Raw genomic sequence first — 27,081 nt, forward strand, 5'->3', positions numbered from 1 at the left:
GAATGAAGTTTAGTTTGGGTGAATTTATTAGAGAGCCATGACACCAAACTCGTTGGTTATGTTGAAGAATTGGCCTGCTATTGAGTTTAAGGTAATTAATTCTTTGTTTGATCATTAAATTCATGAAGTTTGATATAAATAAACAAATTGACTTAAAGATTAAAATTTACCTCTACCTTACTCCTTCCCCTCTAAGTTTTGTGACTAAGCTTTGCGAGACTTAGTGGATGATATGTAAAGTGAAATAGAATATTAAGCAAATTTATCATATGGGCGTGCCACATGGCATGGTTTGAGTTGACAGGCTAAACATTGTGCTTGGTATGACTCATAAACACAGGTCTTGTTGTCTTGATCCTGATTATTACATGTGTTCATGCTAAGACATTTATAAATAAATTTAGCGTTTGATTCGATAAAAAAAATATTTATGCTCATTTAATAACAAATAAGTTTTAAAAAAATTAGCTCAGCCCATTAAAATTCATAAATAAAAGTAATAAACAATTCATAACTATACATATTTTGTCTAAATTTTAATTATAAATTTATTTATCTATTTTTTATCCACGTACACAAAATTTATTATATATATTTTTTACTATCTTGAATTATCTATAATATATCATAAATAAAAAATTGTAAATTTAATATGTTTGCTGACCAATCTATAATATCATAACTTAAGCTCTTTAAAAAAATTCAAATCCAACTTGAGCTCATGAAGTTTATAACAAATAAATTTAAATAAAAAAATAAATAAACATACATAATTTGTTTCGAGCTTAAAAAAAAATAATTTTCCTTAGGTAATGAGTTTGGTGTGAATATGTTTCGAGTTTAAATCATAATCTATTGGTTGGTGGATCCGACATCGTTCAACCCGTATTTTAACCCGAGATCTCATTTCATTATTCTAAATTTGTTTCACAAAGCAATCTCAGCGCTGCCACTTCTCTTTTTCCTCTCGTTCTTCTCCGAACTGTATTCCCTTCGTTGTTCCCATTCCGATCTTATCCTCCCACGACAGCTTCTGGCAGTTGATCGACAGCCTGTTGAGGCCCACGAGTGAAGTAGGTTGAGATAGATCGACACGATTCTGAGCTGCGTAACCCTTACGATCCAAGTACTCATTCTCTCTCTCTTTTCTTTCGTTCATTTTTTTTTTCATGAGATAATTGAGGGAAATTGGAAATAAAACTTAGAAATGTGTTTTTTTTACGGTAAGCAAACTTTTTTTTATGAAGTGAGATGTTCCAACTTGCTAGAAGAATTGAGGATGAGTTTATCATGATTATACTTATCCATCGATCTAGGGGAAAAAAGAAAAGGAAAAAAATATTCTCTCTTTTTACGTGCAAGTTAGCATGGGAAGTGTTGGAAAAATATCACAGTGAATAAGATATTTAACAAAAACTTTAAGTCGGACACTAACAACTACTGTTTCTTATTCAGAGAATGCATCCCCATTTATTTCTCTTAGGAGAAATTATTTTTTGTCAGACCGGTCTTCCAGACCGTCTAAACTTTTATTCAGCATCCGATGGTTCAGGACTTTATGCTGAACGTCTATTCCACGACCTGTCCAGTCTTCCACCTAGTGTCCGCGATCCTCAGGATTTTCACCTAGAGTCCTCAACTCTAGGATTTCGCCCAAAGTCTTGACCCGCCAAGACTTTGCTCAGTCATCTAAACTAGAACTTCGTTACCTAACTGCAGCTAGGACTTTACACTTGCTTAATCTCAACTAGGACTTTTCCTTTGCCTAAGATCACTGAGGACTTTTCTGTAAACTCACTTACACTTGTTAGATCACAAGACAACTTTTTGAACCTCTTTGTCATAATCAAAATATATGTTCGATCATCTGGTGCTCCCTGCACCAACAACGTAGGTCGATGAATCAGCGTGTGCCACCTCAACGCTTGAGGTCTCCCACTCGGTCCAATCTCGGGCGCTCGAACCACCCCTGGGCACCCGGATATCCGAGCGCTTTAAACCCTCCCAAGTGCCTGGACAATCTTTTTCCAACCAACCTTCACTTTCAATCACCTACACCACAGAGTTAGAAAAGACAAACAATAATATATAAAATAAAGTGAATTTTGATAGTCTCTGGATTGACCAATTTTGACTTTGAGTTTCATTAAAACTATAGGTCAGACCGACTTCTATTGTTCTCTCTTTGAGGAACGCGTCATCACCTACTCCTCTCAGGAGAGATTATCTTTTGTCAAACTGGTCCTTCAGATCGTATGAACTTTTGCTCAGCATCCAAGACTTTAGGACTTTCACCTAGTGTCCTCAACTCTATGATTTTCCGCTTGGTGTCCGCGACCCCAGGACTTCACCTAGTGTCCTCTATAATAGGATTTCACTTGACGTTCTCGACCTGCCAAGACTTTGTCCAGTCCCATAGATTAGGACTTCATTGCCTAGTCACAACTAAGACTTTATCCTTGCCTAGTATCTACTAGGACTTTCTTTGCCTAACCTCAACTAAGACTTTCACTTTGCTTAAGATTATTTAGAACTTTCATGTATACTCAGATAAGTTTGTTAGATAACAATTGACCTTAACTTTGAACGTTTGGCAATCATCAAAATTAGATTCGATTATCTAGTGCTTCATGCACCAATAGAGCTTAGGCAAGGGAAAATCCTAACTAGTGTCTAGTCCCAACTAGGACTTTACCCCTGCCTAGTGTCTACTAGAACTTTCTTTGCCTAGCCTCAACTAGGGCTTTCACTTTGCCTAAAATCACTTAGGACTTTTATGCATATTCAGATAAGTTTGTTAGATAACAATTAACCTTAACTTTGAACATTTGCCAATCATCAAAATTAGGTTCGATTATCTGGTGCTCCATGCACTAACAGAGGTTAGGTAAGGAAAAATTCTAGCTGGAGGTTAGGCATGTGAGAAGCCTTAACTAGAGGTTAGACAAGTGAAAGTTTTAACTGGAGGTTAGACATATTAGAAATCTACTGAGTGACTATTTCTAACTAGAGGTTCTTTGTCTAAGATTGTATAGTGAAAGGAAAATCTTAATTGGAGGTTAGGTAGGTGATAAATCTTAATTAGAGATTAGACAGATAAAAGTTCTAATTAAAGATTAGATAGATTAGAAATTTACTGAATGACTATTCTTAACTAGAGATTTTATTCCAAGACTATTTAATGAAAATAATCATTCCCGAATTCTAGATCATAATAATCTTTCTTATTCATTAGCTCATATAACAGTTCATCATTTTCTCGTGGTGTATTATTAAAGTCAAATTGTCGATTATGAAATTCTACATAATTTGATATTCTTTTATGATTTAAGCTAACAATTTGATTTTCTATTTATGTTTTGCCTAATGGATGAGGGTACCTATTATCACTCAAAACTCTCAATATAAGATAGGATTTCAACATAAACATGTGAGTCCATGAAAAAAAGGGAACAACAACTACTGCTATTAGTACTTTTCAAGGACCTAAAGTAAAACATATAGTTATAGTAGTTTTGATCAAAACTACTACAATTTTGAAATTGAAGTGTTGATAAAAATTTACACAGAACTAGGATGAATATTTTGGAGACAAAAATATGGATAGACTTAGAGGGGTGCTTGAGACTCGATGACATTCTTGCATGTGAAATTTGATCACTTTTTGCCATTGGAGCATATTTGGTCAAAGATTATTAAATTGGGCAAGAGAAAATGAAAGGACTAGTCGAGCAAAAGTATGTAAGTTTTTTTAATTAAAAAGAACTACTTTAGAGTTGTATTATGGACCTAATGGTTAAGCCGTAGTTGTAGCAATTTTAAGTAAAATTTATATAACTTGGAATAGTTTTAAACAAATTTGCTACAAGAATTAGAGATCATCAAAGTGGGCACACCATCTGGAACCATATAATGTGCTTTCTTGCGAAAAAATAATTTAGTTTTTGTAGAAAGGATCTACTGCACTAAAACTTTTATAATTTAAAATAGCTTTGACCAAAACCGTTACAAGAGACTTGGATGGAAAATTTGGAGATGAGAAACTAGAGTAAATGCAGTGGAATGTGGGGCTCAACAATATACTTAAATGTGAAGTTTAGTCAATTTTGTGCTTGGAGAAATACAGAACAAAATTACAACAATAAAAAACATAAAATATAAAATGGATATTAGGTTAAATAGTTCGGTGTCAAAGAGACACATGAACGTATTTACAAGTAAAAATGACATATGTAAAGTTAACTCAAGCAGGGAAAGCGAAAATAGTAATTAAAATGATATACATAAACATTTTAAATAGAGCAAAAAAAAAAGGATATCTATAAAATAAGACACGTTCATAAGAACAAAAAGGAAATGATAAAAAAAAGAGGGGAGGTTCGCTTAGAGAAAATTGAAGCACAACAAAAAGATTGTGTAATCTCTATAATGTTCAAAGTTTAATGGTATGATAAACTATGTAAATTAATCAAGTAAATTTGATAACAAATACTAAATCTGTGAAACATGATAGGAAGTTTATAGGAAACACATGGTTTGTGTACCACCAAATTATAAAAACAATAAAATTATGTCAGAATTTATTTATTTATTTATGTATGGGCGTTGTTACTCTTATTTAACATATATGCCTATAATCACAATGCGTGTAGTAGACATAGGGTGAAGATTAGTCATAATTTACCAACTAAATTTGTTTAATGTTTAATATTTTTTTACAAAAAACAACACAAGAATTTGACACAAGGGTTTCTTTTTTTAAAATTTTCCAAGCCAAATTTCATAAAATTATCAACCAAAATGTTAGCGGGTAATTTTAATAAATGGAAATTAATATCTTAAAAGGCAGAAGAATGTGGTCGATAGTTATGAAAGCATGATAAATAAACATAAACGATGTTATAATTTCTGATATGACACTAATCTAGTAAATTACTCTGTAGCCTGCCGGAGACGACTCTCACCTTAGTCACGAAGTGAAAATGGTATGGATATTTTAAATACACTATCTAGATTTCTTGTTTTTTATGGGACACTACTTATTAATTATCTAACATTGATTTTTATATAACATGATATTGTTTTTTTTTATCATGTTTAGATAATTCACTATTTTTAATTTATTTATATGTAGGATATGATATTAAATTCCTGCAGATATATGGATTTATTATATATAATCATAATTATTTTTAATGTGAAAGAGAAAATTAAATTTTAAATAGGTTACTAATAAAAATTAATATTTTAAGACTTTTTCCCAATAAATTAATATTAATATAAGGGTAAATTAATATCAATATAAATTAACTTTTAAAAAACATCAAAACAAAAATATTTGGTCGGTAGTTTTTAATCAATATTTTCAAATTTAATAGTGATTTTTAAAAAATGATAAATTGAGAAAAAAAATTAGTAATTTCAACTTATTTCTATCTCCAGGCACTGGAATTCAGGACAATGCAAGACCTTGTATTCAGAATGGCTGAATGTGAGATTTCATTATAACGGTTTTTTTAATGGAAAAGGAACGGGCACATCCTACTATTAAAATTATCAAAAAAATATTAAAAATAGTATTATTTGTTTTCTTCTTTTCCTTTCAACCTCTTAAATTTCATCATATTTTTTAATACATGAATCTAATATGAAAAAAATATCAAACATAACTATATCAGACACAACGTGGACCTCATATTTTTCATATCAAACCTAACATATATGATATGAAAAAATATTAGACCCAATCTAAATTTGATTTGAAAAGTATCAAACCCAGACAAGGTCTAATATGAAAAATATCAGGTCCAGAGTAGACATAATATGAGAACATATCAAATCATTTTTAATTCATGAAAAAATGGATGTATTGAAAAATAGTGAAAAAAAGGGAGATTTAGGAGATTGATAGGAGAGATAAAAAGAGAATAATATTATTTTTGATGGCTCCTTTTAATCTTAATCTGTTGGGTAAATAAATTTTGATAAAAAACCGTCATGATAATGATGTTGTACTGCTAATTAGTTTAATGGAATCCTTTGAGAAGTGTAATCTTTAGTGAGCCTAAGTTAAATAGCACGGTGAAATATTTGTTAGCGAATATAAAGAAACATAAATCCATTCACGTTCAGGTGGAGCTTGATGTGAATTTGTTTCGAGCTTATATCAGAATCTACTTGTTAGGTGGATCCGACACCATCAACCCGCATTTTGTATACAGACCCGATATCCCATTTCATTACCCTATAAATCGGTTTCACATGACAGCCTCAGCGCCGCCGCCCCTTTGTTTTCCTCTCGCTCTTTTCCGAACCCTATTCTCTTGCTGTTCCCATTCCGATCCCAGCCTCCTCTGATCCTCCACTCCCAGCTTTTGGCTGGCGATCGGAAGGCTATTGAGTCCTGCGATTGGAGTAGGCTGAGGCAGATCGACGCGATTCTGAGCCGCATAACCCTTTCGATCCAAAAGCAAGCCTTGGTACTTATTCTTTCTCCCTTTTTCTCCTTAGTTCATGTTATTTTTTTTTCCCAATCTTACAGCTTTGGGAAATTGGAAATAAAATCCAGAAATGTTTTTTTTACAGTGAACAAACTTTCCTACGGAATGAGATGTCCCAACTTAGCTAGAAGAATTGAGGATGAGTTTAACATGATTATACTTATCCATGGAACTATGGGAAGAAAGAAGAGGAAAAAAGTATTATACTCGTTTTGCATGCAAGTTGGCATGGGAGGAATTGGAAAAATATTATTCGGTGAGTAAACTATATCTCCTCATATATTTATATTAATTTTAATAGTCTTTTATATAAAATCTTCGGCAAATTAATGAATCACGTAGTTCAAGTTGTAGTTCAGAATTATTAAATCACATATCCAATACTTGTTTTGCACTCCTCGTCGTCACATGCACTAAGAAAAATAATGATTTAGGAACGAAAATCTGAAATGAAAAATATTCGTCCTAAAATTGTAATAAAATTAGGGATAAAAATAAACATCAAAACAAATTATCAACGAAATCTGTAACAAAATAATTTTATTTCAACTTCCCAACAAATTATATTTTCATTGCTAAATTTGTCCTATAATTTTGGGACGAATCCTGGATATTCGCCCCAGAATTGAAAAAAAAAAATCAGAAGGTTTAAATGTTGATCTATAGATATAGAATTTTATGAATTCGTCCCAGAATTGAAAATTAAAAAAAAATCGGAAGGTTTAAATGTTGATCTAGAGACATTAAAATTTTATGAATTCGTCCCAGAATTAAAAATTTTTTAAAAAAAAGAAAAAAAATTGGAAGACTTAAATATAGACCTAGAGACATCTGAATTTTATGAAACAAATTTCTATGAGTTCATATCGTTCTCCTGATTGTAAATATGTCATCATCCATAATTTTGAAATAATATTTTGAGTGTGGCGATTTTTTAACTCGAATTAGGTCAAATTCGGATTAAAAATTTCTAACATTTAATATATTAGATCAAAATTATTTATGAGGACATTATTGTGATTAGGAGAACGATATTAACATATAGAAAAAATTTTCATGAAATTTCGATATCTATAGGTCCATATTTATTAAAACATATATAGTTTAATACTAACTAAAAAGTTATTGTTCAACGCATGTTCGTATATATGTGGCCGAAACTTTAAATATCGATCTAAAGACATCGGAATTTCATGAAAAAAGTTTTTATATGTTCATATCGTTCTCCTGATCGTAATAATGTCCTTATAAATAATTTTGATCTAATATATTGATTGTTGCGAATTTTTAATTCGAATTTGACCTAATTCGGGTTAGAAAATCGCTACACTCAAAATATTACTTCAAAATTATGGATGATAACATATTTACGATCAGGAGAACGATACAAACTTATAAAAACTTGTTTCATTAAATTATGATGTCTCTAGGTCCATATGTAAGTTTTTTATTTTTTTTTTCTTTTTTAATCTGGGACGAATCTCGATTCGCCCTAGAATTAAAAATTTTAAAAAAAGGAAAAAAAATCAAAATCTTACATATGGACCAAGAGATATCGGAATTTCATGAAACAAATTTTTATGAGTTAGTATCGTTCTCCTCGTAAAAACATCCTCATCCATAATTTTAACATAATGTTTTAAGTATAGTGATTTTTTAACCCGAATTAGGTCAAATTTCAATTAAAAATTTCCAACAATCAATAAATTAGGTCAAAATTATTTATGAGGACATTATTACGATCATGAGAATGATACGAACACACAGAAACTTGTTTCATGAAATTCTGATGTCTCTAGGTCTATATTTAAGCCTTCTAATTTTTTCCTCTTCTTTTAAAATTTTTTTAATTCTGGGACGAATCCAGGATTCATCCTAGATTTGGGGACGAATCAGGATTTTGTCCTAATTTTAGGGACGAAATTGACAACAAAAAATTGTTGATGCAAGAAAAATTGTTGAAATGAAAAATATTCGTCCTAAAATTGTAATAAATGTGGGGATAAAAATAAACATCAAAACAAATTATCAACAAAATCTGTAACAAATTATATTTTCATTGCTAAATTTATCCTATAATTTTGAGACGAATCCAGAATTCGTCCCAAAATTGAAAATAAAAAAAAATCGGAAGGTTTAAATGTTGATCTAGAGACATTAGAATTTTATGGATTCGTCTCAAAATTAGAAATTAAAAAAAAAAGGAAAAAATTGGAAGACTTAAATATAGACCTAGAGACATCTGAATTTTATGAAACAAATTTCTATGAGTTCATATCGTTCTCCTGATTGTAAATATGTCATCATCCATAATTTTGAAGTAATATTTTGAGTGTGATGATTTTTTAATTCGAATTAGGTCAAATTCAGATTAAAAATTTCTAACATTCAATATATTAGGTCAAAATTATTTATGAGGACATTATTGTGATCAGGAGAACGATATGAACATATAGAAATTTTTTTCATGAAATTTCGATATCTATAGGTCCATATTTATTAAAACATATATAGTTTAATACTAACTAAAAAGTTATTGTTCAACGCATATTCATATATATGTGGCCGAAACTTTAAATATCGACCTAAAGACATCGGAATTTCATGAAATTTGTTTTTATATGTTCATATCGTTCTTCTGATCGTAATAATGTCCTTATAAATAATTTTGATCTAATATATTGATTGTTGCGAATTTTTAATTCAAATTTGACCTAATTCAGGTTAGAAATTCGCTACACTCAAAATATTACTTCAAAATTATGGATGATGATATATTTACGATCAGGAGAATGATACGAATACATAAAAAACTTGTTTCATGAAATTCCAATGTCTCTAGATCCATATATAAGATTTTTATTTTTTTCTTTTTTAATCTGGGACGAATCCTGATTTGTCCTAGAATTAAAAATTTAAAAAAAAAGGAAAAAAAGTCAAAATCTTACATATGGACCAAGAGATATCGGAATTTCATGAAACAAGTTTTTATGAGTTCGTACCGTTCTCCTGATCATAAATATGTCATCATCCATAACTTTGACGTAATATTTTGAGTGTGGCGATTTTCTAACTCGAATTAGATCAAATTCGGATTAAAAATTTTCAACATTCAATATATTAGGTCAAAATTATTTATGAGGACATTATTACGATCAGGAGAACGATACGAACACACAAAAACTTCTTTCATGAAATTCTGATGCGTCTAGATCCATATTCATTAAAATATATATAGTTTAATACTAATTAAAAAGTTATTGTTCAACGCATGTTCGTATATGTGGTCGAAATCTTAAATATGAACTTAGAGACATCGGAATTTCATGAAATAAATTTTCATAAGTTCGTATCGTTCTCCTCGTAAAAACATCCTCATCCATAATTTTAACATAATGTTTTAAGTGTAGCGATTTTTTAACCCGAATTAGGTCAAATTTCAATTAAAAATTTCCAACAATCAATAAATTAGGGCAAAATTATTTATGAGGATATTATTATGATCATGAGAATGATACGAACATACAGAAACTTGTTTTATGAAATTCTGATGTCTCTAGGTCTATATTTAAGCCTTCTAATTTTTTTCCTCTTTTAATTTTTTTTTTAATTCTGGGACGAATCTAGGATTCATCCCAGATTTGGGGATGAATCAGGGTTTCGTCCCAATTTTAGGGACGAAATTGACAACAAAAAATTGTTGATGCAAGAAAAATCCTAGATTTAGATTTAATTCATCTCACGTTGTTTCTTTCCTTTGCTTCCTTTTCCTCGCTGCCCCATTCCTAGATCTGTTCCAGGATTCTGTTCGGCGATGGCGTTGATCTCCGGCGACGGCGTTGATCTCCGACAGTGGAAGCGTGTGTTGGTATGCCCATCTCCTCTCTCGGCCTCTTCCATCACCCCTTTCCCCTCTCTGGTTGCGTCTGGTCGAGTGGACGTTGCCAGGCGCGGGTGGCCTTTGCCAGGCGCGGGTGGTTGCTGCCAGGCACGGGTGGTCGTTGCAAGGCGCGATTGGCCGTGGCCTCGTCGAGTTTGGCCGTTGCTGCGTGGCTGGTCGAGTCTGGCTGCCGTCGCGTGGCTGGTCAAGTCTGGCCGCCGTCGTAGGACTGGTCGAGTCTGACCACCGTCGCGTGGCTGGCCGACTCTGGCCACCGTCGCGTGGCTGGCCGACTCTGGCCCGCATCGCGTGGCTGGCCGTGTTTGGCTATGGGTGGCCGCGTTTGGCTGCGGGTGACCACGTTTGGCTGCGGGTGGCCACGTTTGGCCGCAGGTGGCCGCGTGGCCGGGCCTGGCAGCGGCTGGCCAAATCTGGCCGTGGCGAATGTGGCAACTGCTGCACACGTAGGGTGGCTACGGTTGCCCACTGTGGTCGCGATTGGACGCGAGGGATGTGGCTGCCCATGGTGGCCGTGGATGGCCGTGATTGCCCCTGGTAGCCGCGATAACACGAGGTTTATTATTGTTTCATTTTTTATTTAAAATTTGGAAGGTACTGTCTGAATTCATAATGTTGTTTGTGTAGTTATCAATTTGTCGTGATCTCAGTGTAGTTGAAGACAACCGTATTTGTTCTTTTCAATATTCCTAAGTTCATTAATATACATTTACTTATCTGTATATAACTGTAAATAATTATGTTATAGTTGATTAATTGTAATAGATCTAATGTTCACATAAGAGTTCTTGTAAATAATTATGTTATAGTTGATTAATTATAATATCAAAATACAATCTTCTTGTGCTTCATTTTACATTATTACTAGTAATATATTATACATATGTGTGTTTCGTCATTTTGATAAGATGCTCTTTGTTGCTTTGTCTTCAATGATAAGATTTATTTGTAGTAACTTTTAATAATGTTTAACTAAATATCTGAATACAGGTAAAATGCAGAATGAAAGAAGTTGGGTGTATAATAAGAATTTACCTGATCGTCGGGGGTTAATTAATTAGTTTATCACTGGCCTGAGACAATTTTTGAATTTTGTATCTAGTCAAGTTATGTATATGGATGGTAAGAAGATAAGGTGTTCATGTAGAAAGTGTCACAATGGAAAATTTTACCCATCGATAAAGTTGAACATCTTTGTAGATTTGATTTTACCTCAAATTATTATAATTGGACATGCCATGGTGAACCGTTCATATCTGATGAGGATTATGAACGGAATTTCCAAGCCTCTGTTAGTGGGAATCAGAGTTATTATGAATAATTAAATCCATATCAGAGGATGGTAATTAACGCAATAGGTCAGAATTTTATTCCTGAAACGCTTGGTGCAAGTTCTAGTTTTCTGCCAACAGGTGAACAAATGCTTGCTACTAAAACATCGTCGTTGGAAGAGCCCGAAGTACCAGGTGTTGATGAAATATATCGTAAATTTCATGAAGTGTTGAGTACCGCAGATGAACTAATATGGGCCGGTTGTGATAGTCAAATTAAATTATCTCTCACCGCAAGACTATTAAATATAAAGACAGATCATAATGTGTCGCAAGATTGTTTTAATGATTTTGTTCAAGCTTTTGACGATACGTTGTCACGTGATCACATTTTGCCTCCTGATTTTTATAGTATGAAAAAATTAGTGAAAGATTTAGGGGGTGTTTGGTTTAGAGAAATAGGAGTGGGGAATGAGAATGAGAATCATTGATTGTCATTATTAATGTTTGGATTATAGGAATAGAAATACAAATAAGGGAATGAATCCGTGAAATTGGGTAATAACTCATTCCCATGTACCTCTCTTCAATGAGTCATTACCCTATTTTCATCAATCAAAATATTCCTTTATTCCAAAAACACGCATGACCTAAAATTAAAATTTCCTCCCTTAATATCAAATATCAAAATATATATATATATATATATATATATATATTTTCATATCACTTCTCTCTCTCCTTATTCTCTCTCATCATTTTATCACACACTTTGTCTCCCCTTAATCTCTTCTATCACATTCTCTTTCCTCTTTTTTTCTCATTACACTTTCTCTCTCATCATACTTTCTCTCTCTTCAATCTCTTCCATCACATTCTCTTCCTTTTTTTTTTCTCAACATATTTCTCTCTCCTCAATCTCTCTTGTCACACTCCCTCCTTTTTTTTAACACACTTTCTTTCTCATCATACTTTCTCTCTCATCATACTTTCTCTCTCCTCAATCTCTCCCATCATACTCATTTTTTTTCTCATCACACTTTCTCTCTCATCATACTTTCTCTCTCACCATATATTCTCTCTCATCGCACTCTCTCTCTTCATTTTTTCTCATTACATTTTCTCTCTTCATCCTCTCTCATCATACTTTCTCTCACATCATATTTTCTCTCTCATCATGCTTTCTCCTATCACACTCTCTTTTCTCATTTTCTCTCATCACACTTTCTCTCTTTTTATTCTTTCTCATAACACTTTCTCTCTTATCATACTTTCTCTCTCATTATTCTCTTTCATCATATTTTTCTCTCACATTCATCTTTCTCTCACATCTAATTTTTTTCTTATTTTCCTTTAAGGGTAAAAAAGGAAATTTTGATTGATTCGATAGAAAATATGCAACTAATCAAACATTACTATGCTCATACCCATTCTCATTTCACAATATAATGATTTTCATTCCGATTCATATTCCTAGGAAAGAACCAAACGCTCCCTTAGATCTTTTGGTAGAAAGAATTGATGTTTATAGAGATGATTGTATGTTATATTGGAGAGATGATGCATATGTAGATGTTTGTAAATTCTGTAGTCATGATAGGTATAAGACAACCTGAAGGAGTCATCATCGACGTAAATCATACAGCCAGTTGTTTTATTTATCTTTAACTCCCAGGTTACAAAGACTGTATGGATCAAAGGCAATTGCGGAACACATGACTTGACATGCAACTCATCAAATAGAAGAGGGGCTAATGTGTCATCCATCAGATGTAGATGTGTTGAAAAATTTTGATAGAACATATCTAGATTTTGCAAAGGAGACTTGAAATATTAGATTATGTCTTTATGCTGATGGATTTGCTCCATTTGGTAAATCGGGAAGAAATTATTCTTGTTGGTCAATTATCTTAACGTCGTATAATCTTCCACCTTGGATGTACATGAAAATACCTTATATGTTTTTAACATTGGTTGTGCTTGACCCGCAAAATCCAAAGAAGTTAATAGATATTTATATGTAACCCCTGATAGCAGAATTTAAACAATTATGGGATGAAAGTGTTCCTACATACGATGTTCATTCTAACCAGATGTTTATAATGAAGGCTGCTCTTTTTTAGACCATAAATGATTTTTCAGCTTACGGTATGCTATCAGATTGGAGTATTGCTGGGATATTCGGATGCCCCATATGTATGGAGAGATCAAAGTCAATCAAATTGAAACATGAGAAGAAGCCGAATTATTTTGATTGTCATAGATAATTTTTACCAACAAATCATAATTTCAGAAATAATAAAGATGAATTCACTAAAAATAGAATTGAAAGACCACTTCCGCCATTAAGATTGACAGGTCTAGATATTTGGTACAGAGTGCTTCACTTTCCATTTGTAATTGAAAAGCCACATGGTACAACATATGAATATGGGAGTACACATAAATGAACTAAATGTAGTATATTTTGGGATTTGTCATATTGATTTTGTAAAATACCGGAAATAGGCGAATATTAATAAAGGAATTTTCCAGAACTTTTGGATATTTTTCAGAAATTTTCCGGAGTTCGTACAGACGAGTTAACGGGGATAAAAACGAGGTCGGGAAAAAGCCTGTTTAGGCTATCCTGTTTTAATGAGGAAAAGTTTTAATTTCTTTTCCCTTTTTCCTTTTTCTTTTATTTTTTTTATTTTCTATTTTTCTTCTCTGCCTCGTCGAAACCTCGCGTGCCCGACTCCTCCTTCGCACGCCGACTCCTCCGAGCCCCACGGAGACTGGACCCAGGCCGGTCCGGACCCGGCAAGGTCAGCGGGCGGTTGCCCCCGGTTCGGTCGAGCCGAATCGGCCGGTGATTCTGGGCGGTTCGATCGTTGGATGTAAGCCGTGAACCGCCGGTGAGCCAGCAGTTGAATCGGTTTTTTTTTTTAAGCGGCTGAACGCGGTTAACGGTTTATATTGGAACCATGATTAACCGTGTTCGTGGCAGATTAGGAGGGTTTTTAGGTATTTTTTTTCAAGGATTTGACCGTTTTTTGATCAATGGCTATGATTTAGTGTCCGTTATTATCTAAACTCTATAAATAAGCAGCTTATTTCATGATTATTTTGACACCGTCTTCTTTACTCTCATATCTAAATTTTAAAATCTCAATCGCTTTCGACTTCAATTCTCCATTTATAATAAAAAGGGGTTCATCATGTCAGTCTCCGAGAGGTAAGAAAATAGTCAATCCAAAGGTAGATCACGACGATATTCAATTTATCAATATCGATAGTCAAGATACAAGGAAGTGTCGATAGCGATACTTCTAAGGTTCAGGAGACTCTTTTAAAATCTTCTATTTTACTAAACATTTTGAGAAGGTCACTCTTTCATATGGAGAAATAAATGTAAAATGTAAGTATTGTATAGCCTCATACAAATTCTAGAAACGAAGCACCCGACGGAATATGGACTCGACCGTTCTCAAACACAATTATTAAGATTTTCTTCAACTAGCGGTAGTACCGATTCCGGTTTATTTTATATTCGGATAATAAATTAAGAGAATCATTAGCTAAATTTGTTTCCGTAGAACATCTTTCTTTTAGTTTTGGATCTAAATGCACATTTGAAGATTTTTGTAAAGAATATCTTAATCCATGTGTTAAACGTGTTCCTAGGACTACACTTACTCGTATAATTAAAAATTAGTAAAACAAGGAAAAAGAATTTAATTGATGAATTTAGTAAATTAGATAATAAAGTTTTTTATGTTCGATATTTGAGTGATCATTGGCAAACACATTCGTATATGGGTGTGACTTGCCATTGGATCGATAACTCTTGGAATCTCCAAAAAGATTATTAGCTTATAGAGTTTTTGATGAATCACATAATGCTCATAATATCGCACAATTATTATGTTTAATTTTAGAAGAATATGGTTTAACTCATAAAATATTTTCAATATCATTAGATAATGCTAGTTCTAATACCACTGTATAGATGATCTAAAATTTGTTTGTCGACCTATTATTGAGGTTTATTTTTTCATATTTGTATATCATGTTTTAAATTTATGTGTTCAAGATGGTTTAAAAATTTTAGAAAGTTATATTAAACCAATTAGAATTGCAATTTCTTATTTATGGTCTCATCCATCTATAATGAAACAATGGGGTAGGTTTTGTAAAATTAATGGAATGAGACCTAAAAAATTTCCACGTGATGTACCAACACGTTGGAATTCAACATACCAATTATTACAAGATTCATTTCAATATAAAGAATTATTATGTTCATTTTTGCACAAAATACTAATATATATTTATTTTCACAACAATGAAATATTTGTAGTAGTATTTGTGAAATTTTAAAAGTATTTAATGATACAACCAGATAACTTTCTGGTGTTTATTATCCACTTCTCAATTAGTTTTAGAAAATTTTTCTAATATAGTATTAGTTTTAAATGAACATATTAACAATAAATCTTTATCTTCTTGCATCTTAGCTATGAAAACTAAATGAGAATAATATTTTTGTTTTATTCCTGAAATTTATTTAATTGCATTTCCTTTAAATCCTAGATTTAAATTAGAAATTTTACAATAAATGTTAACTTTATATTATGACGCTTTAATTCTAATTAAAGATTCTTTTTCTTCTGATCTCGTTAATATTATACTTATAATCTAGTTAATATTTATATGATATTTATAATCAATATTATGCAAAATATGGAACACAAATTAATATTTTGAAATTCAACAAACTACTAGTAGTAATTTAAAACTTACAAAGCACAACTCTTATTAAAAGAACTGAAAAACGTCCACGGGGATCCTCAAGTTCCACACAGAACTTGAGAATTATTTTACGACTTCTTTTGATTTTAATGAAGCAGATAGCGAAAATTTCGATATCTTAAAGTGGTGGTCACAGAAGGCTCAAAGTTTTCCCGTCCTCTCTGTGATCGCCAGAGAAATATTAGCTTGTCCAGTGTCAACTGTTGCTGTGGAGCAGACGTTCAGTGCGGGCGGCAACATATTAGATGAGCGACGATCAACTTTATCTCCCGACTCATTAGAAGCTCAAGCATTACTGGATGATTGGACCAGAGCGGAGAAAAGAATCCAAGGGATGTAACTTTCAGATGACGAAGTTGAAATTTTGATACTGAAGGAACAAATACGACAGGAACAGGAAATGGAAGTGAATGAAAATGTAAAAGGATAAAAATGTAAAAGAACTACGTGAGCTTTGATTCCCCTAAAGAGATACGTAGGCAACTTAAAGCCCTTTTTTAATAAATTTTAATTTCTAATTTTTAATGTTTAATGTTTAATTTTAATTTTTAATTTTATTAACATATTAATCTTGAACCGTGACGAACCGTGAACCGAACCGTGAACCGGCGGTTCTGAACCGTGAACCGTAACCGTCTTGGGCGGTTAAGGTTAAGGGTCGACCTGCCTGGAACCGTCGAACCGGCGGTTCCGAACCGTCGGTTCCGAGCTGTGGTCAGGTCTACTAACCGCCTCTCCCACGCGTGCATAAGCCCAGACCAAGGGAAGTCGGCACTTCCTTTCTCCCTCTCCGCAGCCGAGTGACCTCCTTCGTGCCCTAGCCGTCGGCGACGCACGTGTCTTCTTCCTCCGATTCAAGAGACTGGCGAGTGATAGTGGAGTTCTTCCTTGGTGTGCCACTTCCGAGTGCGAGTTTGTTGCTTCCTTGGTTCTCACTCAATGTACTCCTCTCTGCTGTAATGTGTCGCTGACCAAGATCCGTCCACTCGGTCACCATCGTGGGTAGTGATGAGTGCGATTATTCTGACTCTACCCACTCGGTCCCACTTTTGTTATGAGTTGGTTGACAGCGTCCGGGGTGACCATGACATTGGCATCATATGCGTTTATTGTATGTGATTGTGTTTCCTGCATTTATATGTTGCGTATTGTTTGGATACCTATGTTTGACATACATACAGGTCTTCTATACCTTTCGGATTGTTTGTCCTTATACCGGGTCCTGTACAGATTCTCTCCTGTCTATTTTGGTTTACATTTATCTTTATTTTTATCAGGAAACTATGATTAGTGCTAGGTGTTATTTCTTTACTTTGCATATCAATTGTATCTGCTGAGTGTTGGACTCACCCCGCCTCCATTGTTGTTATATTTTAGGTTGATGCTGTCAGGAGAGAGTTCCAGTTGCTAGTCCCCTGCAGACCACCAGCTATAGTTATCTTTGGTTTTGTTTATGCTTCTCATTTGACTATGTTTTAGACTTGGTTGATTTGATACTTGGATATTGTATGGATTCTTATGATCGATGGATTTTCGTATGATTTAGATTTGTTTTACTACATGTCTGCCTAGACGGCAGAAGATGTAAGTTGATCTTATCGTCGGATTTGAGCTTTACGAGTGTAGTTGAGTAGGGTTGATTTCGAGTCAGGGTATTATTATTCTGTTTACTTATTATATAAACTGCGTGGATGATTGTTTATTTACTGTTATTATTCCAGCCGCATGTGGCTGAGGTATATGAGATGTAGAAAGTTTCAGATTGTCCGCTGTACATGGGAGATGTTGTCGAAATTTCTTCGGACAGGAACTCCTCCGGGGCGTGACAATTTAGTGGTATCAAAGTGAGGTTTTACGATCGTTGTCTTTGTATTTTGGATATTTGGGATAACCTGATACCAATTTAGTGGTATCAGAGCGCTAAAGTTTGGCGATACTTGTTTGGTTTCTGTGTGTTGGATTTTGAGATTTATCTGATACCAATTTATTGGTATCAGAACAGAGTTATGATACCTGCTTTTGGTGTTCTGGAGATTTATCGGATACCTATTGTTTGTATTCTGGATATTTGGGTTAGCCAGGTTTGCGAGTCAAATTGGGCATTTTTGGATTTTCGATATGGTTATGTTTCGGATTTCCGTTTCAGATTTATTTGGATTTCCGGCGATATTCTCGTTCGGAATTTTGAGGTCAAAAGTTGGGGACTGGACAGCGACGGAACATCTCCAGACAGCAAATATGTATGATATTTATTTTATGATTTTTATACTTGTAGTAATATCTGTAATTTAATTTAACAGATATGAGACGATCTACTCGTATTACTGCGAGACGTGGTGCTGGACGACCACGTGCGAGGACCACGGGATCTTTGGATATGCCAGAGATGCCCATTGTTAGTGATCCTGTCAGTCAGGGACTGATTCAGCATGCTGCGGGCACGTTGGGCTTTCAGACCCCGACGGCTCCTATAGAGGTACCTACCTCGGTTGTGCCGAGTGTACCTATCCCTACAGTAGCTCCGATACCATCAGGGGTACCATTGGCGTACCCGATATCTGCTCCAGCGCAGCCTACAGCGTATTCAGTACCACCGCCACTTGGATCTACAGTATACCCGACACCAGTGGCATCTGTGCCCCAGTGCCTACAGTAGCAGCAGCTGCACCATATCGGTACCATTACTTACCGTACCTCCAGTTTATTCCGTGCCTACAGTAGCAGCATTAGCAGTAGTAGCACCGGGAGTTCCTCCTCCGGTTTATTCCGCGGTACCACCTGTAGTATCAGCTCTAGTGTTTCCGCCAGTTCCTGCAGCCGTCCCGACACAGCTCACTGATATTGTCTGCACGAGCTAGGATTCCAGCATTGGCTGAGTCGATGAAGACTCGTTTCACTCTTTTCCGCGGAGATCTCGATCCGAGTATGACTCTGTCATGGATAGAGACTATGGAGCAGACATTCTTCTATATGGTTTGCTCCGAGTGGGAGAAAGCAGAGATGGTTGCCTATTATTTACGGGATGAAGCTAATGCTTGGTGGATTACTCAGCGTTCTATTATTGGTGAGCGCAACGTCACGTGGACCAGGTTCAGAGAGGCTTTTGAGAGCCGCTTTTTTCCACTGTCTTATCAGATGACTCGCCGACAGGATTTTATGAGTCTGAGGCAGAACAACCGCTCAGTGACCGAGTATAATACTGAATTCCATCGGTTGGCTAAGTTTTGTCCAGAGTTAGTTGCGGAGGCGAACTCGCGTAATGATTTATTCAAGGCGGATGGTTATCTGCATCTGACTTCTTGGTTTAGGGATCACATCTTACTCGATGCACTGGATCGAGCTTTGATGATAGAGTTAGCTCGGACAGCAAGATATCCGGACAGAAAAGGAAGCATACGGTCGACATCGTGAGGCGGATCCGGTGAGCAGGCGAGCGGCGTGAGTAGTCGCGAGCGGTCGGTCGAGTTCTTCCGGGTATCTCGTAGGTCTCGAAGTCGGGACGGTATTCCTCGGGGCGTTTTGGTCTCCTCGGCGAGATCGGAAGCAGATCCACCGATATCTGATGTTTCCGATGTGGTTCCAGAGACCACATCACTTCAGCTTGAAACAGTCAGTTTGCTTTTATTACAAACCGCACAGGCACAGTCGAGATTGTCGGTGAAGGCTCGGCCCGGAGGGTCGGAGCGAGAGGGCGATCTAGTCGATCGGTGTCTCGATGAGGAGGCGGAGATTCTCACCTTGCGGCGTCGGCGAGGCCTCCCTCGGCATTTGGCGTGCTGGGCAGACTACTCCCATAACACCCCAAAGTTTTGTTCTAGGACTTTATTATCCGACTCAGGGGCAGTACCAGACTCAGTCCCAGCAAGCTGCACAGTATCAGTCACCATCCTCTCAGTCTTCTCTGGCACATTGTCCAGCAGCGCCTCAGTGGCAGCAGTCGCTGACAGCGTTACCACCTTCTCCTCAGCTGACTGTACGTCCTTATACCAGGTCCTGGTTAGTACAGATTTTCTCCTGTCTACTTCGGTTTGCATTTATATTTATTTTTATCAGGTGACTGTATGCATGATTAGTGCTAGGTGTTATTTCTTTACTTTGCATATTAATTGTACCTGCTGAGTGTTGGACTTACCCCGCCTCCATTGTTGTTATATTTCAGGTTGATGCTGTCAGGAGAGAGATTTCCAGTTGCTAGTCCCCTGCAGACCATCAGCTATAGTTATCTTTGGTTTTGCTTATGCTTCTCATTTGACTATGTTTTAGACTTGGTTGATTTGATACTTGGATATTGTATGGATTATTATGATCGATGGATTTTCGTATGGTTTAGATTTGTTCTACTACATGCCTGCCTAGACGGCAGAAGTGGTAAGTTGATCTTATCGTCGGATTTGAGCTTTACGAGTGTAGTTGAGTAGGGTTGATTTCGAGTCAGGGTATTATTATTCTGTTTACTTATTATATAAACTGCGTGGGTGATTATTTATTTACTGTTATTATTCCAACCGCATGTGACTGAGGTATATGAGATGTAGAAAGTTTCAGATTGTCCGCTGTACAGGGGAGATGTTGTCGAAATTTCTTCGGACAGGAACTCCTCCGGGGTTTGACAGGTTTAGTCATTTGATACATCATAATCTCAATGTAATACATATTGAGAAGAATGTTTTTGATAATCTGATAAATACAGTGATGAATATCAACGGAAAAATAAAAGACAATCTCATTGCAAAAAAAGATATGCGATTCATTTGTAAAAGACACTCTTGATGTCGATGAAAATCCTAGGGAACCAAAGCCAAAGGTAGTTTATACATTAAATAAGGATCAATGATGTGTTATATGTGAATGGTTGAAATCTTTGAAATTTCTAAATGAGTATGTCTCTAATCTTGGAAGATGTGTTGATATGAAAGAATGTAAGTTAAGTGGTATGAAATGTCATGATTGTCATATAATAATGCAAAGACTGATTTCTATTACTATTAAGGAACTCTTATCATAATTTGTATGGGGAGCGATTACAGAGTTAAGTATTTTCCTACATGATATTTGCTTAATAGTTTTGAGACGTTCACACATGGAGAAGTTAGAGAGAGATATTCCAATCATTTTGTGCAATTTGAAAAGAATATTTCCACCTTTTTTTTTATTCGATGGAACATCTTTTGGTTTACTTGCCATATGAGGTCAAAGTTGGAGGATCTGTCCATTTTCGGTGAATGTATCCATTTGAAAGGTAGAATTTCTTTTTTCTATACTTCGACTCTTTGAATAAAAAAAAAAACTCTTGGATTATATATTAATATAATTTATTATATTACCAATAGATTCTTATATCATTTGAAGAAAAAAGTGAAAAATAAAGCACGAGTTGAAGCCTCTATTGTTAATGCATACTTTATGGAGGAAGTAACAACTTTTATATCATATTATTTTGAACCTCATGTTTATAGCAAAAGGCGAAGAGCGGGTAGAAATGATGGAGGTCTTATTGATCCAAATGTGAACTCATTTTTAATTTTTAACTACCTTGGTCGACCAAGTGGATCATGTAAACAAAGATACTTAACTGGTAAAAAATGACAGGCAGCCCATACCTATATTTTACTAAATTGTTCAGAAGTATTGTCATATTACAAGTACATATATATTTTTATTTTATTTTTTTAATGTCGTAAATTGTTTGTCTAATAATATGTTTTTTTGAGTAGGATATTTCAAAACTTATATTTTGAATTATCGACACAAGAGTTTGATCGATTTTACGAAGAAGAATTTGCTGCATGGTTCAAATCATATGTAAGTAAACAAATTATATTTGGTTGATACATATACATACTTTTAACAATTGGTGTTTTGACCTTAGGTTCATGATAATCAAGCTCACCTTAAGCAAGAATGACTAATCCATTTATCATGGGGTCCAAAATCATTCGTACGCACTTGGTCGATATATTTAATAAATGGATATAATTTTCATATTCAAGAATATGGAATGGGAAAGAATACCATGAATAGTAGGGTGTGCGTATCGTCATCCAATGAAGGAGATGCAAACAATGATTTTTATGGTTTGTTGGTTGAAATTATTGAAGTAGAATACCCAGGGCCACAAATGCAAGTTCTATTATCTGTGTCGCTGGTTTGACCCTGTCAGAGGGATGAAGGTGCATCTATATTATAATTTGGTTGAAATAAATCATAAGAGATTTTATAAGAGATATGAATCATTTGTGTTGGCACAACAAGCAATTCAAGTATTCTATTCTTCGTATCCTAGTTTGAAACATAATAAGATTGATTGGTGGGCTGTTTGTAAAACCAAAGCACAAAAAAAATTGAGGCACGTTGGGAAAACATTGCATATCAATAAGAGGAAGTTGCAAATACCTTTTAGACTGAGGAATATATTATTCTAACTTTACGAGATCCCAACGGTATAGTGATAAACGTGGATACAAGTGAAATTGATGATGATGATGAGGAGGAGGATGACAATAAAGACTTTGATTTTTTATGATGGATACGTTTTGTTAGCTTATTTAAAGGAATTTGTCATATTTTTTTACATTTGTGGTACTAGTTTTTTTATAAGCATATTTATCTTTAATATGTCAATTTACCAAATTTATAGCTGAATGAGTTTTTTATATACTATTTCATTTATAATTTTATTTATTTTATCTGTTAATACACTGTATTTGTTCCTACAAGTCATTAGACGTGACATCTCATATTTGTTCCCTCTTATTCTACCAGCTTTACGTAAAAGTGGTAAGTTTTTAAATATTCTTTTTTATGCATCGAATTTGCAATTTACTTTATCCTATATTGAAATTTTCAGCATATATTTTGACGTGCTGGACGTAGATGGAGATCACAGGATCGAACAGATTCATCACCTGTTAGTGTACTTGTGCCACCCTCTAATCAGGCAGGACCATCACATGTACCTTCTCCACCGTTTCATATTCGCCGCCAATAGTACCATCGCCAGTGCAGTTCCCAGTACCTACAGATCTTCTTGACTCTGCAAGAAACTCATTTGCTGAGTTTAGGAATGATAGAGCTTTTTTAGTTCCTATCAAAAATTCGTAAGTACTATAAAATATTTTATTTTTTATCTATATTAATTATTTAACATCGTTTGTTTGTAATTTAATGCAGATTTGAAAATCTTGTACAAGTTATTCACGAAATTAATAGAATCATGAATAACCGTTGGGGAGGAGAATCGATGACATATTCAAACACTTCATTGGTCACAAAACAACTATGGTGGAGCGAGTTCAAGGTATATTTTTTTTAGTTTAATTCAAATTTAAAGTGAATATATAATAAATTATTTTTTCTATTTCAGCGTCTAAATAATTGGGACCCGAATGATGAAATGGAGATCCGCAGAATATTTAAAAAGAAATGTGACGATCACATCCGACATGTATTAAGTCTCACCAAGAATCGGGGAAAAAAAGTCAAACTTCATCATCGAAGAAAATTGGGAGAGGATCTCTAACTTTTGGGCAACGCAGGAGAGTAAGCAAAGGAGTAATTTGAATAGAATGGATCAATCTCACAATTCTGGTGACTCATCTGCTATATATGCGGAAGGCTCCATTAACATAGATGAGCATAGACAGAAATTAGTAATTTTTTAACTCTTTCAATAATTTTTTATCTATATCAAATTATTTCATTATTTGTAATCATGTTTTTTCTGACCAAGGAGATGGGGAAGGAGCCCTCTTTCGTTGATACTTTTATCCGCACTTTTAGAAAAGATAAGACTTGGAGTGAGACGAGAGCAAAATCAGTAAAAGTTGGAATTATTATTTATTTGATCTTAATATATGATTTAGATTTATTAGTTATGTATTTTCGTTGTCTTAATATTATATGTGTTTCTATTATATTTAATCAATATCTTATGTGTTTTAAGAAATAGGAAAAATATGATGAACTCGAGCTAGCCCAAATATGCTCACAAGCTGGTGTCGATAGTCAAGAGTCTGAGGACTCTGTTGGCAATAATTTGAGTTTATGGTTTGAGGCCAATGGAGGATTAAAAGGGGGAAGGATATTGGAGATGAGTTTCTTGAGTAGAATCCAAAGAATAGTTGCAACATCTTCCTCCTCATCAGCACTTACGATCTAAGTATATAACTTAACTGAAGAGGTTAGCAATCTGAAGGAAATATTATTGTAAAGAGACCTAAAAAGGACGCAAAGAGACCTAGAAAGTGCGCAAATGGAGTAAGATATGAGAGAGTTGCGTTGGCAACAGGATTTTATCATGTGCCACCTTCAGTTGAGTTCCGCTCTAAGTCAGATTCCTCCACATGACGATGATGATGGTGGCGACGATGATAACGATGGTGGTGATGATTGTTCATGATTTTAATTATGCATGATCATTATTTGTCTCATAATTAGTGTTTTAAACATTAATCCATGGCTTGTTAACTTTTTTAATTTTTATTTTAATTAATATTGTTAATTTGTTTTTAACAGGATTGGTGAGACGAAATATATATCGGAGAAAAAAGTAAGTATTAAGTAATACACCCTTAGTTGAACCTGTTATACTTTTAATTTTATTTATTTACTTTTTTTTTTATCAGTTGTATTTGAAAAGTTAAATAAGAGTATCATTCTTTTTATAAATTTGTTGAAATTTGCTACTACTGTATTATTAATTCAAATTCTGAATTATGATTAGAGTTTGCCTAGCAACCAAGTAACCATGAGTACTAAAAGACTAGTATCAACTAATTGATCTTGACTAGTTTGTGTTTTCTTCATTTGAGATATTTTCATATGATAGGAATTTTAAGAATAGATCTTATGCTCTCCATGTCAGATGAAAATATGATATTTGTAGCTATTGTTTGATATGGTGAAATATGTTGTATTATAACAATTTGATGTGGTAAAATAGGTTGTATCATATTTAGGATACTTGTAGTTAACTTCAACGTACTTATAATTTAATTTACCGTTATTGAATGGATGGTTTATACTAGCTTCAAGGTGCTTCTTACCATTTAATTTACCGTTGCTATAAAATCTTGATTAATGCTCTCATTATTTTTTTGATTAAATAATCATGAGTTATTTTGGTGTTAATTATACAAGAATTTTTATTTTCTCATTACAAAGTTATTTTATTATCTAATTATGAGTTGTTATAAATATTATCATACTTCTTCCAATTTAAAACGGAGTACATGATATTGGTAAATTTATGAATGTTAAGTAGATTATGCACCTACATTTTTTGCTCGATTTTCTTTGTTTCCCTTGGTTCTAGTTTATTTATCATCATAGGTTGTCACTTTATCATCTTAAATTACTACTTTGTAGAGTGAGTCCTTACCATTATTGCAACGAATTTGCCTACATGAATAGGGTCATTATTGCAACCAATCTAAGTACATTGAAGTTATAGTTCGATTATTTGCCTTTTGTTTCACTACTCAATATAATTCCCATTAATACTTTTATCGCCCTCTACATCTTCTACATGTGTTTGACATCTTTAAACACTAGGGCTACTGGCTGGATTTGTTTCTATGCCTACAATACAAGTTATACAACATCCTCAAGCACCAAACATCAAACCAAGTTTGTGGTGTCATACTCCCATGCAAACAAACTAATTATGAGATTGTTAGAATTTAAGTAATTATTTTTTCTGGTTACAAATGATTTGGTTTATTTGTTTATTTTTATGCAGGAAAAGAAGATTTGATGGGGAAGAAAGTTTATGTGGAAAAAGATGAGTTCATCTATCTTAGTTTTTATTTTTAAAATTTAAATCCTTGTTTAACTTCTTGGATTGTTGGACTTGTATAACTTTTGGAGTGTTGAACTTGTATAATATTTTGGAGTAGTTTGAAGAAGAAAGATCTTGTATAACTTGTTGAGTCTTTTGAATTTGTTGTATTATGATTTGATTTCAATTATTAATAGATGTTTGTGAAATAAGATGTAATAATGTTAATTAGGATGTGTTGAATGTATATAATGTGTTATTTGAATTTGTTGTATATATGTATGTATTGATTGAATTGTAGAAATAAATTGTTTCTGGAATTTTTTTTTTTTTTGATTTAGGGACGAATTTGACAACGAAAATAATTTGTCATCAACTTATTGTAAATAAGAGTACATTGATAATTTTGTGACAATCATTTTCGTCCCAAATTTCGTCTCAAATTCTGGGACGAATACATAGATTCGTCCAAGATTCTGGGATGAATACACAGATTCGTCCGAAAATCTAGGATGAAAATTTATTTGTTGCAAATTAAATTAGTATTTTTGTTGTTAAATTCGTTACAAATTTTGCAACAAAAATAATATTCGTTGCAATAGTCATGAAAATTAGCAACGAAAATCTAATTCGTTACTAAATTTTGTCATCAAATTAGGGACAAACTTTACAACAAAAAATATAATTTGTCACCGAATTCGTCCGTAAATTCATTGCTAAGTTTGCAACAAAATCAATATTTGTTCCAAAATTGTATATAATATTGCGACGAATAGAGTTTTTCTTGTAAATTTGGCGATGAATTTGGGGACGAAAATATTATTCGTCGATAATTTCGCC

At 33.9% G+C, this 27,081-nt stretch overlaps 1 long non-coding RNA gene across 2 annotated transcripts; it reads left to right on the top strand.

The window, feature by feature from the left end:
- Nucleotides 1-6,281: 6,281 nt before the first annotated feature.
- LOC121984535 lies at nt 6,282-26,467 on the top strand. Of its 2 annotated transcripts, XR_006112938.1 has the most exons (6): nt 6,282-6,479; nt 6,586-6,756; nt 23,311-23,560; nt 23,634-23,760; nt 24,978-25,011; nt 26,203-26,467. It is a non-coding gene; the product is annotated as an uncharacterized LOC121984535 (long non-coding RNA). The 2 variants fall into 2 exon arrangements; XR_006112937.1 differs by lacking the exons at nt 24,978-25,011; nt 26,203-26,467 and adding an exon at nt 23,827-24,968.
- The last annotated feature ends 614 nt before the right edge of the window (nt 26,468-27,081 follow it).

This window comes from Zingiber officinale, chromosome 1B (assembly GCF_018446385.1).
Source record: "Zingiber officinale cultivar Zhangliang chromosome 1B, Zo_v1.1, whole genome shotgun sequence".
Taxonomy (NCBI): Eukaryota; Viridiplantae; Streptophyta; class Magnoliopsida; order Zingiberales; family Zingiberaceae; genus Zingiber; species Zingiber officinale.